Source organism: Schistocerca serialis, chromosome 1, assembly GCF_023864345.2.
Source record: "Schistocerca serialis cubense isolate TAMUIC-IGC-003099 chromosome 1, iqSchSeri2.2, whole genome shotgun sequence".
Taxonomy (NCBI): Eukaryota; Metazoa; Arthropoda; class Insecta; order Orthoptera; family Acrididae; genus Schistocerca; species Schistocerca serialis.
Window position 1 is genome coordinate 1,176,933,498 of NC_064638.1, and position 20,413 is coordinate 1,176,953,910.

The 20,413-nt window shown below is 42.3% G+C and overlaps 1 pseudogene; it reads right to left on the reverse strand.

The window, feature by feature from the left end:
• Positions 1 to 16,432, reverse strand: part of LOC126418685 (sialin-like) — a 297,589-nt pseudogene extending 281,157 nt beyond the window's left edge.
• Positions 16,433 to 20,413: the final 3,981 nt, after the last annotated feature.

Consider the following 20,413-nt stretch of genomic DNA (forward strand, 5'->3'; position numbering starts at 1 on the left):
GCAGTTCGGTCGCTTATACGACGAACTAAGAGATTATAGGGACCTGTACGGGAGAAGTGTTTATGGGGAGCGCGGGCAGGATTTGCCGCGTCTCGTCCCGCAGGAAGATAGTGATTGTGAAGTGATGGAAAGTTCTGGCCCTGACCGGCAGACTTTACTAGAAATAGTTGATGTTAAGGGGGAGCACGAGCAAGATGCGTCGTGTTTCGTCCCGCAGGAGTTGAATGTTGAAGTAGTAACGGAAAGTTCTGGCCCTAACCGGCAGACTTTACCGAAAGTTGTAGTGGTAGAAGTAGCCGACCCATCCGACGCAAACCTCCAGTTTAAACATTGCGAGAGTATTAAGGAGAAAGATTACGAAAATTTTAGTGATAGCCGGACACGATTGGTAGAAAAGCACATAGATTTCAGCGTGTATGAGGTTAGAGCTGACGTTGTGCGGTCAGACGGTAGCAGTGTGGGTTGCGCAGATCCAGAGGAAGTAATTTCAGATGCGACTGGGTACATTCCTCCAGGTAGATTGGCGGATGAGATTAATCTGACCAAAGTGGAATCAACGAAGGTGACGATTAGTGAATTGATAGCAAAGCAACACTCACTAGTTGACGAGTTACAGGAAAAGGTTTCGGTATTGGAGGCGAAGCTACAGACTAAGCCTCAGGACAAACGTGTTGAAATTAAAACTGTATGTGAACAGAGGCTGAAAAAGCCGCCAGATAAACCGGATTTAGGATCAAAGCCGGATGGTTTTTTCTGGAATGACCTGGATATAGACGAGGATTTACTGTGGGAAAATAAAGAAACAGTCGAGGACAAGTGTAGACAGATAGTAGTGTCTGTTAATATGCACGACCTACAACTAAACGTGTTGATTGACACCGGTGCAGAATTGAGTGCTGTATCTGGGAAAATATTTGAGTTACTGAAAGACAGACCTGGCATCGTAGTTATGCCAGTAACAGGAGTGAAAATTATCGGTGCTACTGGGAAGGCCAGTAAACCGGTCACAAAACAGATTTTTGTCAGCTTCGAGATATGTGGGGCACGATTTGAACAAGAGTTTGTCGTCGTGCCAGACTTAACTACGGAAGTAATTATCGGGTTAGATTGGCTGTTAAAGTACCGTGCAGCGATTAACTGCGAAAGCAAAACGTTGACATGTACGTCCCAAGATAAAACAATAGTAGTTAGTTTTGACGAGGCAGGAGACGGTGTGCATAGGCAATACCAGCCTATACACATTGTTAACTGGCCGAATGGTATTGACGTAGGTATGAATTTGAACTACTGTAATGTGAGGAATCTCGGCATTGACAATAGTGTAGAAAGTGAATTGGAAAGTATTGTAGACGGTGTGTCAAACGTAACACACGAACAAAGACGAGGCCTGTATGAAGTAATAATGAGGAATAAGAGTGTGTTTTCAGACAAACCGGGTCTTGTGGAAGGATATAAATGCAAGTTGCATGTAATTCCGCACGAACCATTCTTCGTGAGACCGTATGCTATACCGCTGTCCAAAAAGGAAGCAGTGCAACGGGAGATAGATAAGATGATCGAATGGGGAGTGATTGAAAGAAGTACAAGTCCATACAATAACGGTTTGGTCATTGTAGCAAAACGGGATGGTAGTGTGCGTATTGTGATTGACGCACGCACGTTGAATAGGGTCGTTCAACGTGAAACAGACAGACCAGAGAGTATGGAGGAGATTTTGCAACGTTTTCATGACGTTAAGTTCATGACTAGCCTCGATCTGACAGCTAGTTACTGGCAAATAGAACTCGAAGAAGAATCTAGGCCATACACCGCCTTCTTGTTTGCGGGCAGGTGTTATCAGTATAGAGTACTGCCGTTTGGACTTAATATATCTGTGTCCGTATTCATCAGGGCCCTAGATAAAGTGCTAGGACCCGCTTTGAGTTCAAGATTAACTGTATATGTTGACGACCTATTGTTGGCCAATGCCACTTGGCATGACCATTGTGACCTGTTAGATGAAGTTTTTAGAGCATTGCGCCGTGGCGGAATGACTCTAAAGCTAAAGAAATGCGAATTTGTGAAGCAGGAACTGAAATTTTTAGGGCATGTAATTACCACTGCTGGTATTACGAAAGACCCAGAGAAACTAGAGGCAATAAAGAATTGTCCTCCACCCAAGTCTAGGAAACAGTTAAAAAGTTTTCTAGGGCTCACAGGATTTTACCGTAAATTTGTAAAAGGACAAGTGTTTAATGATGAAAATTTGAATAACCTCTTACGCAAAAATGTTCCGTTTGTGTGGACTGACGGGTGTCAGACCGCTTTCGAGAGATTAAAAGACGAGTTGTTAAGATCTAACATACTATTTCATCCTGATTTATCGCTACCCTTCCATCTGGGAACGGATTCGTCGAATTACGGGGTGGGGGTAGAAGTGTTCCAAGAAGTTGGTAAAGGAGAGGATAAGGAACACCGGACGATAGCGTTCGCGAGTCGAACTTTATCAAAAAGTGAGCGAAACTACACGATTTCTGAGAAAGAGTGTCTCGCTATCGTGTGGGGATTCAAGAAGTTCAAGGGTTACCTATGGGACCGTAAGGTGATTATTCATACGGACCATAAGGCGCTCACTTATCTGAAGGATTGTAAACTACTTCACGAAAGACTGACTAGGTGGTCGCTGTATTTACAGCAATTTAACTATGACATCTGTTACGTAAAAGGGACCGACAATTGCGTAGCGGATGCGCTGTCGCGGTTGCCCGAGTCTAATCAAGGTCTATTGAAAGATGAGGCAGATGGAGTGGTCAAATTGTACTATTTTAAAGAAGTTGATGGACGTAAATTAATAATGAACATTTGTAAGAATCTACGTCGTCATCAGAACGAGGATGGTTGTTTAAATATGGTGAAAACCCGATATGATGAAAAGAGTCCAGAAGGAGAGAAATTAAGGAAGTATTACAAGATATACGATCATATCTTGTACATACGTAAGAGTGAAGATAGTAATATTTGGCGGGTATGCTGGCCCAGCAAATACGTCACGGAAATAATAGACTACTACCATTTGGCGTATGGTCACTGTGGACCAAAGAAATGTACGGAAAAGCTGAGTGAAGTAGTGCATTTCAACAACATGTTAAAACGAGTTACTGACAGAGTGAAAACTTGCGATTTATGTCAGAAGGTGAAGGTTACCAACTGTACGAGTCGTGGTCCTATGCAAAGTATAAGGCCTAACGACACCTTTGAATTACTGTGCGTGGACTTGTACGGACCTTTGCCCAAGTCATCAGGAAACTTTGCCTACATTTTCGTAGTGCTAGAAGCTTTTTCCAAGTTCATCAAGCTATACCCGATTAGGAAAGCTACAGCCAAAGCGGTCTATAGCAAGCTTGTGAACGATTATTTTGTTCATATTGGTAAGCCCAAGGCGATTCTATCAGACAATGGGGCACAATTTACTTCTAAGTTGTGGAATGAAGGCATGGAAAGTAATGGGGTCGATGTGATCCATATTTCAGATTATTGTCCGGCTGGGAATCCCGCTGAGAGGTATATGCGCGAGCTAGGCCGACTGTGCCGTACCTATTGCCATCACAACCATAGGGCATGGGGCAAATATGTAGCAGTATTTGAGAGAATTATGAACACCTTGAGACATGAATCGACGGGATTTTCTCCAGAGGAAATCCTGTTGGATGACAGAAGTAAAAGTTTAGTGGAAGAGATAATCAAATTCCCTCCACGGATTGACATTAGTATTGGTGTGAAAAAAGATCGTTTGCGAGAAGTAATGAAGCTAAAAGCCGATGCTCGCATACGTCGTCATGACGCTAAAGCGCGTTTTGCTAAGTTTGCGATCGGAGACTTAGTACTTGTAAAAGCTCATGAGAAATCGAGCGAGATAGACAATGAAATCTCTAAATTTAAGTTTGTTTATAATGGACCATATAAAGTCATTGGTATACCTCACACAAATGCTTATTGCTTAGAGTATCCAAGCTCTGGAAAGCTATTAGGTATACGAAATATAGTAGATTTGAAATTGTACCAACCTAGGATCGATTAATACCACACAATGGGTAATTTGTACAATATGTAAATATAGAGTGTAAGATTTAAGGTTTGTTAGATTGCCATGCTTTTGACTGACCAAGGTCATTAAAGAAGTTGTAATTAATAAGTAATTAATTTTGATTAATCAATTTAATTTTAATCAATTTAATCATGATCTAACCAACTGAAAAATCCAAGCTGCTAGTTTAAGTTTTCAGCTGAGTCACAGTAGATTAAGGAATGTAAATATGATTTTGTAAATAGCTGTAAGATTTCATAAATATGTGATTTACTAGTCATTGCCGATGTACTTAGACGCTGTTTTAAGTTTCAGGCTAGTACATGCGTGTGATAATGGACAGTGTTGAGTTATCCACTGTGATAGTGTTTATGGACTCCTTGAGATTACTCGGGAGTGAGTTTTTCCGAAAGAATTCAGTGAAACGGACGTTCTGGAAACGCCGTCACAAGGGCGAGTGAGATCAAGCCTGCCGCATACGCGGGCGCAACAATACTGGCGAGGCGAGCCGCTGTCGGCTCTTGTGCCGCTGTTGGCTCTTGGGCCGCTGTCGGCATTCTTTGTGCTTCAAGTACGGAAGGCGGAATTGTTTTTCTTCCTGGACAGCTGAAAGAATTCTACTGTCAATATTTATGTTTTTTTCGATCTGATGTGTGTTATTTTCTTGTTTAGCGTTTAATGGACTCCCATGACGAGAATATTAATTATGAAAGGGTTATGTAAAAATGTGTAGTCTATTTAATTAATTATTTGCGTATTTTGATCTACCTGGTTTTATGACCATGCAATCTAATTAATTTTGCAAATAGTATTCCATTTCTCATAGTGTTACGAAGTTTAATGATTTTGGAATAGCTAAACCATTTTCTATATTTTCTATGAATTTTAATATGTTGTCAACCTGTTTTATTTTGATCAAGATGACAGAGTGGAATAAGATTAGGAGTGTCTCCACTCAATTATTATGGTCTAAAAAACTGATTTATGGTTAATTAGACGAATGCTAAATTTTGTTGATGTTTTGAGCATATGCATTTCCGCTGTTTCTTTTTTGGGACATTTTCTGAGTCTGTTTACGTTACACGAACATCCTCAGACAATGTGGGGCACGTGTAACGCCGGAAATGCATATCCTCCTATTTCCATCTATTGTACTATTATTTTTTTTTCCTTGTTTTGTTACCTCAAGATATGACATTTCTGTCTCTTTATATATTGTAATTGTTTTACTGTTTGTATATATATATTTATGCACTCATGTCGATGTATAATTGGTTTGTTTCGTAAATATTATTTGTATTTTTACGCTGGGTCTTGCCTAGGGAAAACTGCTATCGAACGATTACGTCGATAGGTCGTGTGACGAATCAAAGTGTGTAGGATCTTTGGTAGTGTTAACTCTGCCGCGTGGAGCGCGGGCAGAACAGTTAGAGTCTGGCGGGAGTAGCGAGTGGAGCAGGTGTGTTGTGTGACGCTCCCGCGAGTTGCCGCGCTTTCGGGGTTTGGCAGCATGTAATTGCGCTCGACTCGCGATGATAGTTTCTGACATGGTGTCGCGGACGGGAAGCATTAGCTGGCGCACATCAAGAGCCCGTTTCGCCTGGTGACCGTGTCGAGAAGAAGGCGCGCCAACATCCAGCTTCTGCAGCAGCGACGGCCGACAATGAGTGACTGTCGCCACCTCCTCGATCGACGGCTTCAAACCTTCAATCAACCAACAAGGAAGACTAAAAGCACGTAAAGTTTCAGAACTGTATGGCAGACCTCAGCTTTTCAAATTGTTCCATTTGCCTCTCAAAATTACAGCAACTTAGCATGAACCTTTGTTGCTCATTGTCCCAATTGCATTGCCAAGCAGGGTCCCTTCCTTTTCCGAAATGAACCCGAGTGTCGTTGAAATTCAAACGCCAGCATTAAAATAATATAATTAGATTTCACTGCTTTAATTTCAAAGTTCAGTAGCTGGCTACAATATTTAGGTTACACGAGCACAAATTTAGAGTGCGAGTTTTGTTAGCATATTTTAGCTTACCTGTGACTGCAACTCAGCTTGGTACGTACTAAATTTTACTATTGTTAATAGTTCAGAATCATTTAATTCAAGTTCAAAGTTAAATCTCTCGTTTCCAAATTGCGTAGAGTCAAGTTGCTTTTGAAATGATTGTTGAGGTAGTCCAAGACTAACCGTATTTTACTGGATTTCGATGTGCTTCAGAAAGAAAGCTCACTATTAACTTCAGTCACTAAATTAACTTTCGATTTTCCGGTTTTATTAATTCTTTTGCTAAATTAAGTCAGAGTGTAGCGAAATTTATTACTTCTGACAAACTTTCAGTTTTCACACTACACGTGTCAACCTTCAGTTGCCACGCTTCTAGTGTTAATTATATGTGTAATAACCTTTCTTTTTCAGTTACTATAGTAATTGTCCTTAGGACTGGCGACCGTGATTTCCCCCAAATCTCAAATATCTAATTACCGCTAGTTAATTGTTAACGTAACGGCCGCACATTTACTTTCTTTATTATCTTTACCCCTTTTCAAAATTAATTTCCACCAGTTTCATTTGCATTTTTCCTTTCATTTAGATGTAACCCTTTCCTCCCTCTTTACCGACAGGTTAACTTCGGTGACGATTGCTTTTCCAAAACTCCCATTAGGTACACGCGGTTTAATTTTTCACTGTCATTAAGGTCGATAAGTGAGGGGGAGGTTACAACAATGCGATACCCCACACGTCCGAAATTGCTACAGAGTGACTCCAGAGACACTATTCTGAGTTTAAACACTTCCGCTGGTCACCATACTCCCCAGACATGAAAATTATTGAGTACATCTGGGATGCCTTGCAACGTGCTGTTCAGAAGAGATCTCCACCCTCTCGTACTCTTACGGATTTATGGATAGTCCTGTAGGATTCATGGTGTCAGTTCCGTCCAGCACTACTTCAGACATTAGTCGAGTCCATACCACGTCGTGTTGCGACACTCCTGCGTGTTCGTGGGGAGCCTACACGATATTAGGCAGGTGTACCAGTTTCCTTGGCTCTTCAGTGTATAAATTATACTCATCTAAAATATTACGAGCCTCCTGTTCACATCGAAATTTCTATCTAATTTAATCGAAACAATCTTCTAGGATCTCAGTGGCGCGATTATTTTTACTGACAACCGAAAAAAAAGCGCGGGGCGGAAATTTGGGATTTAATTTCCTGTTGATGACCACTTTTTAAAGAAAGAGGGGACTGGGTACGGATAGGGAAAGTGTATGTGATTGCAGGCTTTCTTTGCGTATTCCAATGATGAAATCTTCTCGGGTGATCAGCCCATCACGTTCGCCTGAAGATGATGAGTATGGAATTCATCGAAGCCACCAATCGGCTAATCATCCGAGAAAATTTCATGATAAGGAAAGTGTTCTTCTCAAAGGAATCATAGCGTCGTTCGCCACTGGCGACATAGGGAAATCGCTCGTAGGAAAAGCACCACAGCCAAAATTATATTTCCTGCCAGGCCATGTGGAGGTGTCAGAAATAATTTCCATGTCATTTACAGCTGGCGAATCCTGCTGTCCGATGGACGAAGAAGCATCTGGAGGACACATGGTAAACAGAAGCTTCTACCACACTCGTATCAACCCCGTCTTGAGGTATGCACTAATGTTATCGGTTTTGATTTCTAGTACTCGTCTTTGGATTTCTGCATTCTGTTATTGTATTTCTGAACCAATTAAACAACTTTTTCGCAGCCTGGAAGACATTTAAGGAAAAACATATGCGTATGAAATAAGATCACTTGAACCTTGCGGGGATCTTTGAAGCTTTTGTGCATATTGTTGAGTCTACATAACCTCCTGCAATGTCGGAAACACTAAATTGGTTGGATTTGTGTAACATAAATTGTAATTATTTCCATTTTGTTTTTCTCTATTTGGATCTGCTTTGCTGCAGCTGTCGATTTTTTGGAAACTTTGATCAGTATCATCTCTGCAGCCGAGTGTGAGCTGATACGAAGCTTCCTGGGAGATTAAAGCTGCGTGCCGGACCGAGACTGGAGTTCTGGACTTTTACCTTTTGCGAGCAAGTGCTCTACCAACTGAGCTACCCAAGCACGAATCACGACCCTTCCTTATAGCTTTACTTCCGCCAATACCTCGTCTCCTATCATCCAAACTGCACAAAAGTTCTCCTGCGAAACTTAACAGGATTAGCACTCCTGGAAGAAAGGAAAGCAGGAGATGAGGTAGCGGCGGAGGCAAATCTGTGAGGTCGGGTCCTTATGTTGCGCTTGTGTAGCTCAGTCAGTAGAGCACTTACTCGTGAAAGGCAAAGGTCCCGCATTCGAATCTCGCTCCGGTGCATACAATTTAATTTACCAGGAAGCGCAAACTCCGCTGCAGAGTGATAACTTCATTCTGGAACATCCTCCAACCCCCCCCCCCCCCCTCCTCTAGGCTGTGGCTATGTTGCATCTCCACAAAATCCTTTCTTCCGTGGGTGCTAGTCATGCAAATTTCGCAGCAAAACTGCGGAGTTTGGAACGTAGGAGATGAGGTAGGGTGGAAGTAAAACTGTGAGGTCCGGTCCTGGTTCGCTCTTGGGTAACTGAAGTCGATTGTGATCTTGTCCCATAAAGGCAAAGATCCCGAGCAAGAGTCTTGGTGTTTTAATCTTCCAGGAAGTTGAATATCCTTTCATGTTAGACGGAAAAGCATGTTAGTATGATGTTCTGGTAACAGACGTTATTTGAATGCCATGTGTCAGAAATGCTTCTTATGAAACCGTTGGCTGATGCACGTGCGCGAGAAAACACATTTCTGAAGATGCCCGACGTAGGTGTCAAGGGGTTTACCACATACATTTGAAGATTCTGTGTCGTTAAGGAAATGAGTTCGGAGTAGTTAAGTGAATATGCATGATGAAGACGCAGATTTCTCTGTATTCCAGACGAACCGGAATATCCATGAAAGCGTGTGAGCTAAAGCCGTATATGGAAATCGGCCCACTTTCCGTGTGGCTGTTCGATATGTGGTCCACTGAATTTAACTGCAAGTATCTAAAATAACATAGGACAAAATTTTCAAGGAAACGTATTTTTGAAACTGTTGCATGGAGAAAGGACGCACGAGACTTCTAATATGGATTAAGAGATTCCACAATGCAATTATTATGGTATTAGAAATAATGCGACTTCAGACGAAGGAAGTGCCATCTGAGCGGTACACAAATTTAAATGCCTAACACCACATTGCGGCTTTCGATAGGCGGCTTTGGATAGTAAATAGAGACAGTGAAAAATGAACAGAAAAGTTACAACAAATTCGTCAATTGCTCTTAGCTAACGTTTCCTTGGATTCCATACACATTGTATTCTCAACATTCAACAAATTTTACTTTGAGAGATCTGCTGTGTCTGGCGTAGAAAGAGTATCCGAATTGGTTATGTTTGTTAACGACTCGAATTTTTTCATTTATCTCTGAGCGTAATCTACGCAGATCTGTACGAAATTACAAACGAAGAAACGTCATGTAGACTAACGTTTCGTCAACATTACACTCGTTACTTCTAGCTGTTTCGTAATAAATTCTGCATCTGTGATACACTGAAGAGCCAGAGAAACTGGTACATCTGCCTAATATCGTGTAGGGCCCCCGCAAGCACGCCGAAGTGCCGCAACACGACGTGCCATGGACTCGACTAATGTCTGAAGTAGTAATCTGGAAATTTGCCGTATTATGGGACCAAACAGTTGAGCTCATCGGTCCCTAAGCTTACACACTACTTAATCTAATTTACGCTAAGGACGACACGCACACCCATGCCCGAGGGAGCATTCGAACCTCCGACGGGGGTCTGAAGTAGTGCTGGAGAGAACTGACACGATGAATCCTACAGGGCTGTACATAAATCCGTAAGAGTACGAGGGGGGTGGAGATCTCTTCTGAACAGCACGTTGCAAGGCATCCTAGATTTGCTTAATAAAGCTCATGTCTGGGGAGTTTGGTGGCCAGCGCAAGTGTTTAAACTCAGAAGGGTATTCCTAGAGCCACTCTATAGCAATTCTGGAAGTGTTCTGTGTCGCATTGTCCTGATGAAATAGCGCTGGTCCGTCGGAATGCAAAATTGACATGAATGGGTTCCGGTGATCAGAGAGTATGCTTACGTATGTGTCACCTGTCAGAGTCGTATCTAAACGTTGTCAGAGTCGTATCTAGACGTATTAGGTGTACCATATCAATTAAACTGCGCACACACCACACCATTACAGACCCCCCATCAGCTTGAACAGTCCCCTGTTGACATGCAGGGTCCATGGACTCATACGTTGTCTCCATACCAATATACGTCCATCCGCTCGATACAATTTGAAACGAGACTCGTCCGCCCAGGCAACATGTTTCCAGCGATCAACAGTTCAATGTCGGTGTTGACGGACCCAGGAGAGGCGTAAATCTTCGTGTAGTGCACTCATCAAGGGTACACGAGTGGGCATTCGGTTCGGAAATCCCATATCGATGGTGATTCATTGAATAGTTCGCATGTGGACACTTGTTGATGGCCCAGCATTGAAATCTGGCGCAACTTACGGAAGGGTTGCGCTAGTGTCACGCAGAACGATTCTTTTTAGTCGCCGTTGGTCCCATTCTTGCAGGATCTTTTTCCGGCTGGAGCGATGTCGGAGATTTGATGTTTTACCGGATTCCTGATATTCACGATACACTCGTGAAACGGTCGTACGGGAAAATCCTCACTTCATCGCTACCTCGGAGATACTGTGTGGCATCGCTCGTGTGTGGACTATAACTCCACGTTCAGTTTCACTCACATCTTGATAACCTGCCATTGTAGCAGCAGTAAATGATGTAACAACTGCGCCAGACACTTGTTGTCTTATATAGGCGATACCGTCAGCAGCGCTGTATTCTGAGTGTTTCATATTTCTGTATTTGAATACGCATGCCTATACCAGTAGCTCTGGCGTTTCAGTGTATGATAACGACACCATGATCAATCTGTAAACTTCCTAAACGGCGTGAGATATCCCCCAAACACATATAAGCAATGTGACTGCTGTCTTTGTTCACCAGTTTATGTATAATCAATGTGCAAAATAGCCCTGTGAAGGGATCCCATTGTGAACTAACTATTAATCAGGCTTGTCACGAATCAGAAAGATACTTAAAACTGTTATCATTGTTGCGTTACGCTTTTGCACCGAATTCTCAACTGCTTAGAAGTGTGACCTCTTTCAAATATGGGTTACTTATCAGCGCACAATACAACTCTACAATTCCACAAATGAAAACTGTGGAACACTAAACATGGACCTTCTGCTCCGAAACACAATAGATTCTAAAATGAACAAGATGTTAGACAGATAATAATAAACAGGACTAAATATAACGTGATGTATTTATTTCATATAAAATACATAGGATTATACAGCCAACCGGTTGCACATAACTGGTAGGTACATTGATCTAGGTTTCGACGTCTACTAGGGGTGTCTTAATCACCGAAATTTTGATAAATCGTAGAATTACGTTGCTAAAAAGAAATGGTCAGAATGTAGAGCAGCTATTCTCAAGTCAAAAGTGAAATACAACGTTCTAGCGTTTGCCACGTGTGCCCAACTGGGAACTACATCAGACTGATGTTGTACCCAGTATACGGTTGCTGAGTAACAGGCATGTTTAAAACTGTCATATAAAATAGTAGCGATGGTGGAGAGAGAGCTTTGGTCATAATAATAGTAATTTTTTCTGGAGTTTTGTATAAACAGCGGATTAATAAATAACTGTGATACAGCAATGGCTTCAAAGAGCGGCATTGTCGTGTTTTTCATCAAGCACTCGAAGCAGAACCGAAAGCAAGGAAATATTAGAGTTGGTGAAAGAAGATGGCCATGTTAGTATTCAACATCCCCTGGACACCTTTAATGAGGGAGCACTGACTCGTTTTAAACTATAAGAAAGTAGGTGGCTTCAGCATATTCGGAGAACCACTCCATCATCGTGTAAAGGGACTTCCCCGAGAAGACGTCATTTGAGTTAATCAGCGCGATTCTTATTTAGCTCAGGTGAACAAGTGAGTAGGAAAAGAACAGACAATAAATTTCGCGAAGAAACCATTCCAGGGTTCGCCTCACATATGGCTGGGAACTGAGCTGGACTCCATCCGTAGACATGTCGAAGTTTTAACACTGTTGTTTCACTGGAAGTGTAATGATGCTATCAGCTCTAGTAACTTTATGACTCTGGAACTCTTTCCTGCGATGAGAGGCCTTGCTTACCATGACGGTCTGCTCCTGTCAATGGAGGACAGTCTTTCACTATTCTTATTTTCCGTGTTTGTGAAATACACATTTTTATCGTACTTTTTTCTGAAGTCTCTTCCTGTCCTACTCAATTCTAAATAAGGAGGAAGCGCGCTGATTAACTCTGATGACTACTACTCGGTTAAGTCCTTACACGTGTTATCCAACTGTGCTTAAGTCTATTACTTCACACGAAGAAATGACGGCTATCGACAGGTAGTCTCATGTTGATTCCATATTTCTAAATTTCCAGTACGCTTTTGATAGCGTTATTTACAAGCGCCTTCCGACCACACTGCGTGCCTATGGAGTATCGTATCAGTTGTGCGGCTGGGTTCGTGATGTCTTGTAAGAAAGGCCACAGTTTATAGTAATTGACGGAAGTCATCTAGCGAAAAATAAGTGATGTCTGGACTTGTACGAGGAAGTTTTATAGACCCTCTACCACTATGTAAACGATTTAGGGACAATCTGAGCAACCCTCTTAGATCGTTGATGACGCTGTCGTACACCGTCTAGTCAATTCATCGGAAGATCAAAACGAATTGATATCTGCATGATGCAATAAGTGTCAGTTGGCCCTAAACAATAGGAAGTGTGAAATCTTCCGCATAAGAACTGAAAAAATATCTTTTAAATTTCGTTTACGCGATAAATAACACAAATTTAAATTTATTAGATTCAGCTAAGTATATGGATTATAATAACAAACAACTTAAATTGCAACCATCTCGTAATACCCGTATTTCCTATGGGAAAACGAACCAAAGACTACATTTTATTAGCAGAAGACTAAGGAGATGCGACAAATCTATTAGAGACTGCCCAAACTTCGCTTGCCGGTCCTCTTATGCGGCACTGCTGCGTTATATGGAATCCTCAATAGATAGGATTGACCGTGAACATCGAGAAAGTTCAAAGAAGGGCAGCTCGTTTTGTATTATAGTGAAACAGGGGGTAAATAGCCACAGTTACGATATGTGAGTTGGGGTGGCAACAATTAAAACAAAGGCGCTTTCAAATGCGGTGAGATCGTTTCACAAAATTTGAATCACCATCTGTCTCCTGCCAATGCGAAAATATTTTGTTGACTCCCACCTACATAGGAAGAAATTGGCTTCATAATACAAATGTTCAAATGTGTGTGAATTCCTAAGGGACCAAACTGCTGAGGTCATCGGTCCCTAGACTTACACACTGCTTCAACTAAACTTAGCCACTGCTTAAACTAACTTATGCTAAGAACAACACACACACCCATGCCCGAGGGAGGACTCGAACCTCCGGCGGGAGAGGCCGCGCAGTCTGTGACATGGGCCTCAAACTACGCGGCCACTCCGTGAGGCTTCATAATACACTTTAAGACAAAAAAGAGGAAGTCAATAACGCGTTGGTCCACCGCGGCCCTTACGCAATCAATTATTCAGCTTGGCATTGACTGATAGAGTTCTTCGATGTCGTTTTGAGGGATATCGTTACAAATTCTGTCCAATTGGCGCGTTAGATCAACAAATTCCCGAGCTGGTTGGAGGGCGACTGTCGGGTTGACATCCCATCGCTGTCCGGGGCAACGCCAGATACGTCTTCGTTTGTCATCCAGGTTCAGTTCAGAGCGAGACTCATCACTGAAGACAATTCTACTGAAGTCAGTGAGATTTCAGGCCCAAGATACGTTTGGGGAAGCAGCGCGCTAACGCGGCTTCCTGGACTCGGGTAGGCCCACCGGCCCCGGATCGAATCCGCCCGGCGGATTAACGACGAGGCCCGGTGTGCCGGACAGACTGGATGTGGTTTTTAGGCGGATTTCAGCATCCCGCTAGGTGAATATCGGGCTGGTCCCCACGTTCCGCCTCAGTTACACAGGTCGCAGACATTTGAAACACCTCTGCACTATTTCACGATTTATACTAGACGCAGACAGTTGGGGGTACGGGGTGGCGGCAGGAAGGGCATCCGGCCATCCCTAACACTAACATTGCCAAATCCGCTGTAACCACGCCGACCCTGCGATCGCTGAGGGACTATGGCGTAAGCGAAAGAAAGAATACGTTTGGGGAAGCTCTGGACATCGGTCGGATACCAACCCGAATGTCGCCTGCATTTGGCCCTGTAACCAAGAGTGATGGTCTGGGGTGTCATTTCTTTTCATAGCAGGACCCCTTTGGATTTCATCCGCGTAACCCTTACAGTACAGCGGTACTTAGACGATATTCTACGCTCCACGTTATTGCCATTCACGGCAAGCCATCCTGGGCTTCCATTTCACCAAGATAATGCCACCCCGCACACAACGAGGCTTTCTACTGCTTGTCCTCGTGTTTGCCAAACCCTACCTTGGTCAGCAAGTTCGCCAGATCTTTCCCCAGTTGAGAACGTTTACAGCATTATGGGTAGGGCACTCCAACCATCTCGGGATTTTGATTAACTAACGCGCCAGTCGGACAGAATTTGGTATGATATCCCTCAGGATGACATCTAATAACTTAAAAACTCCATCAACCAATACCAAGGCGATAAATTACTGCATAAGGGCCAAAGATGGGCCAACGCTTTGTTGTCTTGTTCAATTTATGAAGCTCTTTCTCTTGACTAAATCATCCATTTTTTTCTGAAATTGTAATAATTTGTTTGTCTACACAAATACATGTACACCACGTCTAACGGATAATTCTTTGTGGTTCGTCCTTTTTTTTCTTAGAGTGTAAAATAAGAAAAACAACGGCTCGCACAGAAATATTTAAACATTCATTTTTTCCATGTGCCATGCGAGAGTGGAATGGTACATAAATATTCTGATAGTAGTTTTATTTATGAAGAAACAGTCAGTCTTGGTTGCAGGGACGTATTTACTATTTATTTACCAATGACACGTTTCGCCTGCTTCAGATATCTTCTGACTTCCGTTATAAGTGTTTTGACCCCATTTTGCTTTTTTGGAGTTAATAGCAAGCAACTGCAATATTAAATGGTTTTAGGTACATAAGATACCGAGATCACAGAACGTCCCAGCAAATAATGTGCTCGGTATCAACATGTACCTACCACCACCAAATATTCAGTAAGTCATGTTGCAGTTGCTTGCTAGTTACTCCTGTGTTTCAAAATGCAGTCATGTCACTTGTGTCAAAATCTAATTTTTTGTGTATGCCAATTTGAAGCTGCCTGAATCAGACGAAACGCATCATTGGCAAATAGATAATAAATACATTCCTGCAACGAAGTCTAACTGTTTGTTCCTTCATCGTATATTACTGGTTGCTGTACCATCCCAGCCATGTGTGGAAAATAGTTTTTTTACCCTTTGCCAAACAATTAACTGTGTAAATGTAGATGCAGCGTTTTTAGGTTCGAATTTTTCGTTCGTATGTTAGGCGTTTCAACATAAAGCTTGTTAAAACAAATTGCTTGACACATCCATTACTCTGATTTGCTACACTCTAAGCGTTGTGGAAGAGCAATCTCTGAGTGACTAATGTGCTTCGTGCTCTGGGTTACACCTCTAAAATGCAGTCTGCTGGGAAAGGGTCAAATGCGACTACAGTGAAAATAAAAGTTTTCTTCCTGTCAGAAAATTCATGATGACTGTGACTGGACTTTAGTTTTAGAAACTTGTCAAATCGGCGACAGCGCTAAGGAAAAAGAAGACTGTGATCGCCATTACTGTAAAAATGCTGTCCTTCATGATGACGATATCTCAAAATGGGAAGCAGAGTACATCTGAGATCTACTTTCCCTTCGTGTCACTATCACGTGTACACTTCCTCATTAGCTTCTGGAATACTCCAAACAGAATAACAGACTAAACTAAACTGGAAACTATAATTAAACTTGCGTCTCCATTGTCATTACCCAACTACAAATAAGTTATAGTTTCAGTACAGCACTTGTGGGGTAGTCTAACGAAGTTAAAGTATAGAAGTTAAAGTTACATAAGTGTTTTCATAAAAGAAACGATCTTGGGGGGAAAAATGGAGCTTTGAACGTTGTGAACTCACCCAGGAAAATGACAGAGAACTTGCTCCTTTCGTGGTCAGGCGCCCATCTGGAAGTCAGCGTTTGAATAGCCGGTACTATGCCGCCCTAGAAATGACGACAAGTTGGTGTCAACAGGTTACATAAATATTCGAGTTTTTCTGAAAGTAAAATTTCGGTACAGGAAGAGTCTCGAGAAAAACAAATACATTTTAATATTTGTACGAGCTAAATTCACGACTGTGCTACTACGTGCTCCATAGTACATCTACATTGCGTTACAGCTGTTGTACTCTTTGGATTTCAAGAACAGGAGTCTCTGGGATGCCTGAAGAAGTCAAAGATGTACATTTTATTTAATTATAAATACAATGAAATGACTGAATGTTAGGGAATATTGTTGTATTGCAACGCTAATGTTAATTACAAAGTAACCTAAAAATTAGTTTTGAGAATTTTTCTGAAGAAATTCTTCAGTGGAGTAGTCTAAAAGAAAATGATTTAACTTACTTTTACTCTACGTCACATTGACAGGTGTTCGTTATTTTCGTACCCCATTCATAATTTTATCCTTCCCAGGTTGACATTGGGTTTATTTTATATTTAGTTATTGAGAGCAGCAGTGTCATTCATTTCCATATGCCAAGTCCCACTATAGTCACCTGATTGTGATGAGAACATGACGACATAGCTTCAGGTTAGAGGCAGTCCCTCGCTTTCTTTCTCTGGGAGCTGTGGAAGAGTTTATTGGTTGTCTTTACACCTGCCTGAGGAGAACAAGTCCCAATGGCACAAACGAGTCTTCTCGCCATTTACAAAATCGAATCCCTTGACTGGAGCATTAGTATCGAGCGCAGAACTTTCTAGAATCTTCTACATCTTTTCTCTGTTCAGAAACAACCTAGGAACGACGACCGCCCACACTTTTGCAGCCTCTCTGATTGGCTTAGCAGCCAAGCTTTTTTTACAGGTGCCTAGGATTGGTCAATTGCTCCCCCTCCACAAAGAACTAACTCTGGATACACCGTCCACAGAGATATGTGAATTTTCGACACCCGGACCCGACTAGACGGTGAGTACACTCGTTCTGCCGGAACGTGGAGTTTGATAGTAAGCCAGGATTAGATTTTTGCGTTTAAAGTTGAGTCACTTCACATGGAATTTAGAGTGATGAAGTTATGCTAGCGCACAGGGCGTACTAAGTAACACGGTCGCTCTATGAAATCGGTGATTAAATTTGCAAATTTCCACCCCGAGATCCTCACATGTAATTAGGCGATCAGAGTGTTAATTCCATTTGTTCTAAACTCAGTGTTGAGTGAGTCTTATAATTTTTCTTACTATGGTGTCGGACGCCACGTGGTCATCGGTCATTTCAACTTCGACATTAACCACTATATCTAAAAGATCTCAGGCCCATGAGTACCAATAGTCACTGTACAAGGTGAAAAGTATTGAACTATATGAAAAAAAAAATCAATTAGTTACAAACTATGGCGTGCACACACTTTATTCAACATGTAAACGTCACTACAGCTATTCGGATTTAGGATATGACATGTTCGATATGCTTGCCATCATTGGCGATGATGTGGTGCAGACGAATAGCGAAATTTTGCATGACCCTCTGAAGTGTCGGAGCATCGATGTTGACGATGACCTGAATGGCTGTTTTCAGCTCAGCAATGGTCTTGGGATTATTGCTGTACACTTAGTGTTTAATATAGCCCCACAAAAAGGAGTCGCATGTGTTCAGATCTGGAGAATATGTTGACCATTCGAGGCCCATGCCAATGGCCTCTGGGTACCCCAGAACCAGGATGCGGTCCCCAAAGTGCTCCTCCAGGACATCAAACACTCTCCTGCTTCGATGGGGTCGATTTACGTCTTGCACGAACCACATCTTGTCGAAATCAGGGTCACTATGGATAATGGGGATGAAATCATCTTCCAAAACCTTTCAACACCGTGAAATCAAGGAATATCGCACCAATTATTCCATGACTGGACACTGCACACCACAGTCACCCGTTGAGGATGAAGAGACTTCTCGATCGCGAAGTGCGATTCTCAGTTCCCCAAAAGCGGCAATTTTGCATATGTACGAACCCTTCCAAATTAAAGTGGGCTTCGTCGCTAAATCAAACCACACATGCGCATACTCATTCCCATCTAATGAAATCGACCTCTTGTTTGCGTGTACATAAGGGACTAAAATAGTATAAGATTACCTACGTTTTGTGTAGTTATGTTCAATCTGGTATCAAGATTTGTAAGAAATATACATATATCTGGACGTAGTTAACTGTCATTTAAGGTTATTCCAACTGCCTTCACCTTCAGAGAGTATTGGTATGATACCAACAGTTTGTCAAAGAAAATGCACGCTTAATGAAAGTAAATAGCTCCGATTTGGCCCAGAGTGCTAACGTAATAATATAAATAGAGTCCCCTCCCCCCACCAGTTATCACGACAATAACGCTCATGACTGACGAGTTGATAAGGTAATACGGTATAATCAGGCTCGCTTTAGTATCTGTGGTAAGTAAGGACGAAATTGAAGGATCTCCCTTTTGCGTAACGAGCCTGTGGGCTTCCGCCAGGAAATTCGGAGCCATACCATAGATCAAATTCAGAACCGCCATCCAACATTACCCAAAACACATTTAATATGGTGTCAGACTACTGATATACACCAAACGTGTTCAAAAGTATACTTACACCCCCAAAAACATACGTTTTACATATTAGGTGCATTATGCTGCCACCTACTGCCAGGTACTCAGCGACCTCAGTAGACATTAGACATCGTGAGAGAACAGAATGGGGCGCTACGCTGAAATCACGGACCTCGAACGTGTCAGGTGATTGGGTGTCTCTTGTATCATACGTCTGTACGCGAGATTTCCTACGTCCACTGTTTCCGATGTGATAGTGAAGTGGAAACGTGAAGGGAAACGCACAGCACAAAAGCGTGCAGGCCGACAGTTGAAGAGAGTCGTAATGTGTAATAGGCAGATATCTATCCACACCATCACTCAGGAATTCCAAACTGCATCGGTATCCAGTGCAAGTACTGTGACAGTTAGGCGGGAGGTGAGAAAACTTAGATTTCATGGTCGACCAGCTTTTCATAAGCCACACATCTCGCCTGAAAATGCCAAACGACGCCTCGCTTGGTGTAAGGAGCGTAAAAAAAGGACGATTGAGCAGTGGAAAACGTTGTGTGGAGTGACGAATCAAGGTACACAATGTGGCAGTCCGATGGCAGGGTGTGGGTATGGCGAATGCCCGGAGAACGTCATCTGCCAGCGTCTGTAGTGCCAACAATAAAATTCGGGGGCGGTGGTGTTAGGGTGTGGTCGTGTTTTTCTTGGAGCGGGCTTGCACCCGTTGTTAGTTTGGGTGGCACTATCACAGTGCAGGCCTACGTTGATGTTTTAAGCACCTTCTTGCTTCCCACTGTTGAAGAACAATTTGGGGATGGCGATTGCTTCTTCCAACGCTATCGAGCACCTGTTCATAATGCATGGCATGTGGCGGAGTGGTTACACAATAACATCCCTGTAATGGACTGGCCTGCACAGAGTCCTGACCGGAAATAGTGTAATACCGGCCTTAGAGAATGTTCTACCAGTAAAAAAAGACGGTAATGCCTGCATAGTGCAGCTCTGGTCGACGTCGAAGGCAACCTACCCTTCTGTAGGTAAGTCCCTATTAATTAAGCCTTAAAACTAAAGTAGTTGTAGTTACATAAGCCCATGACAATTATAATGATAAAAGCAGTTTTGCAAAATACATACAACAATACACAAGTCGTTATTTAAACAGTAACGTTCAAAAATATCTCTACGATTTACGATTGCTCGTTTCTCTGTCTGGTTGCAGCACTGTGCAATGGCAGGTGAGCTCTGTTTATCACCGTTACCACTAGATGGCATAACCATATCGTGCTTGCTCTAGTTCCTCACTGCCTTATATATATTTTTATCCATCTACGCATAGTTAATACTTGTAATAACAAGTTTCGAAAAAGAAAATGTATTATTGAAATAAAACAG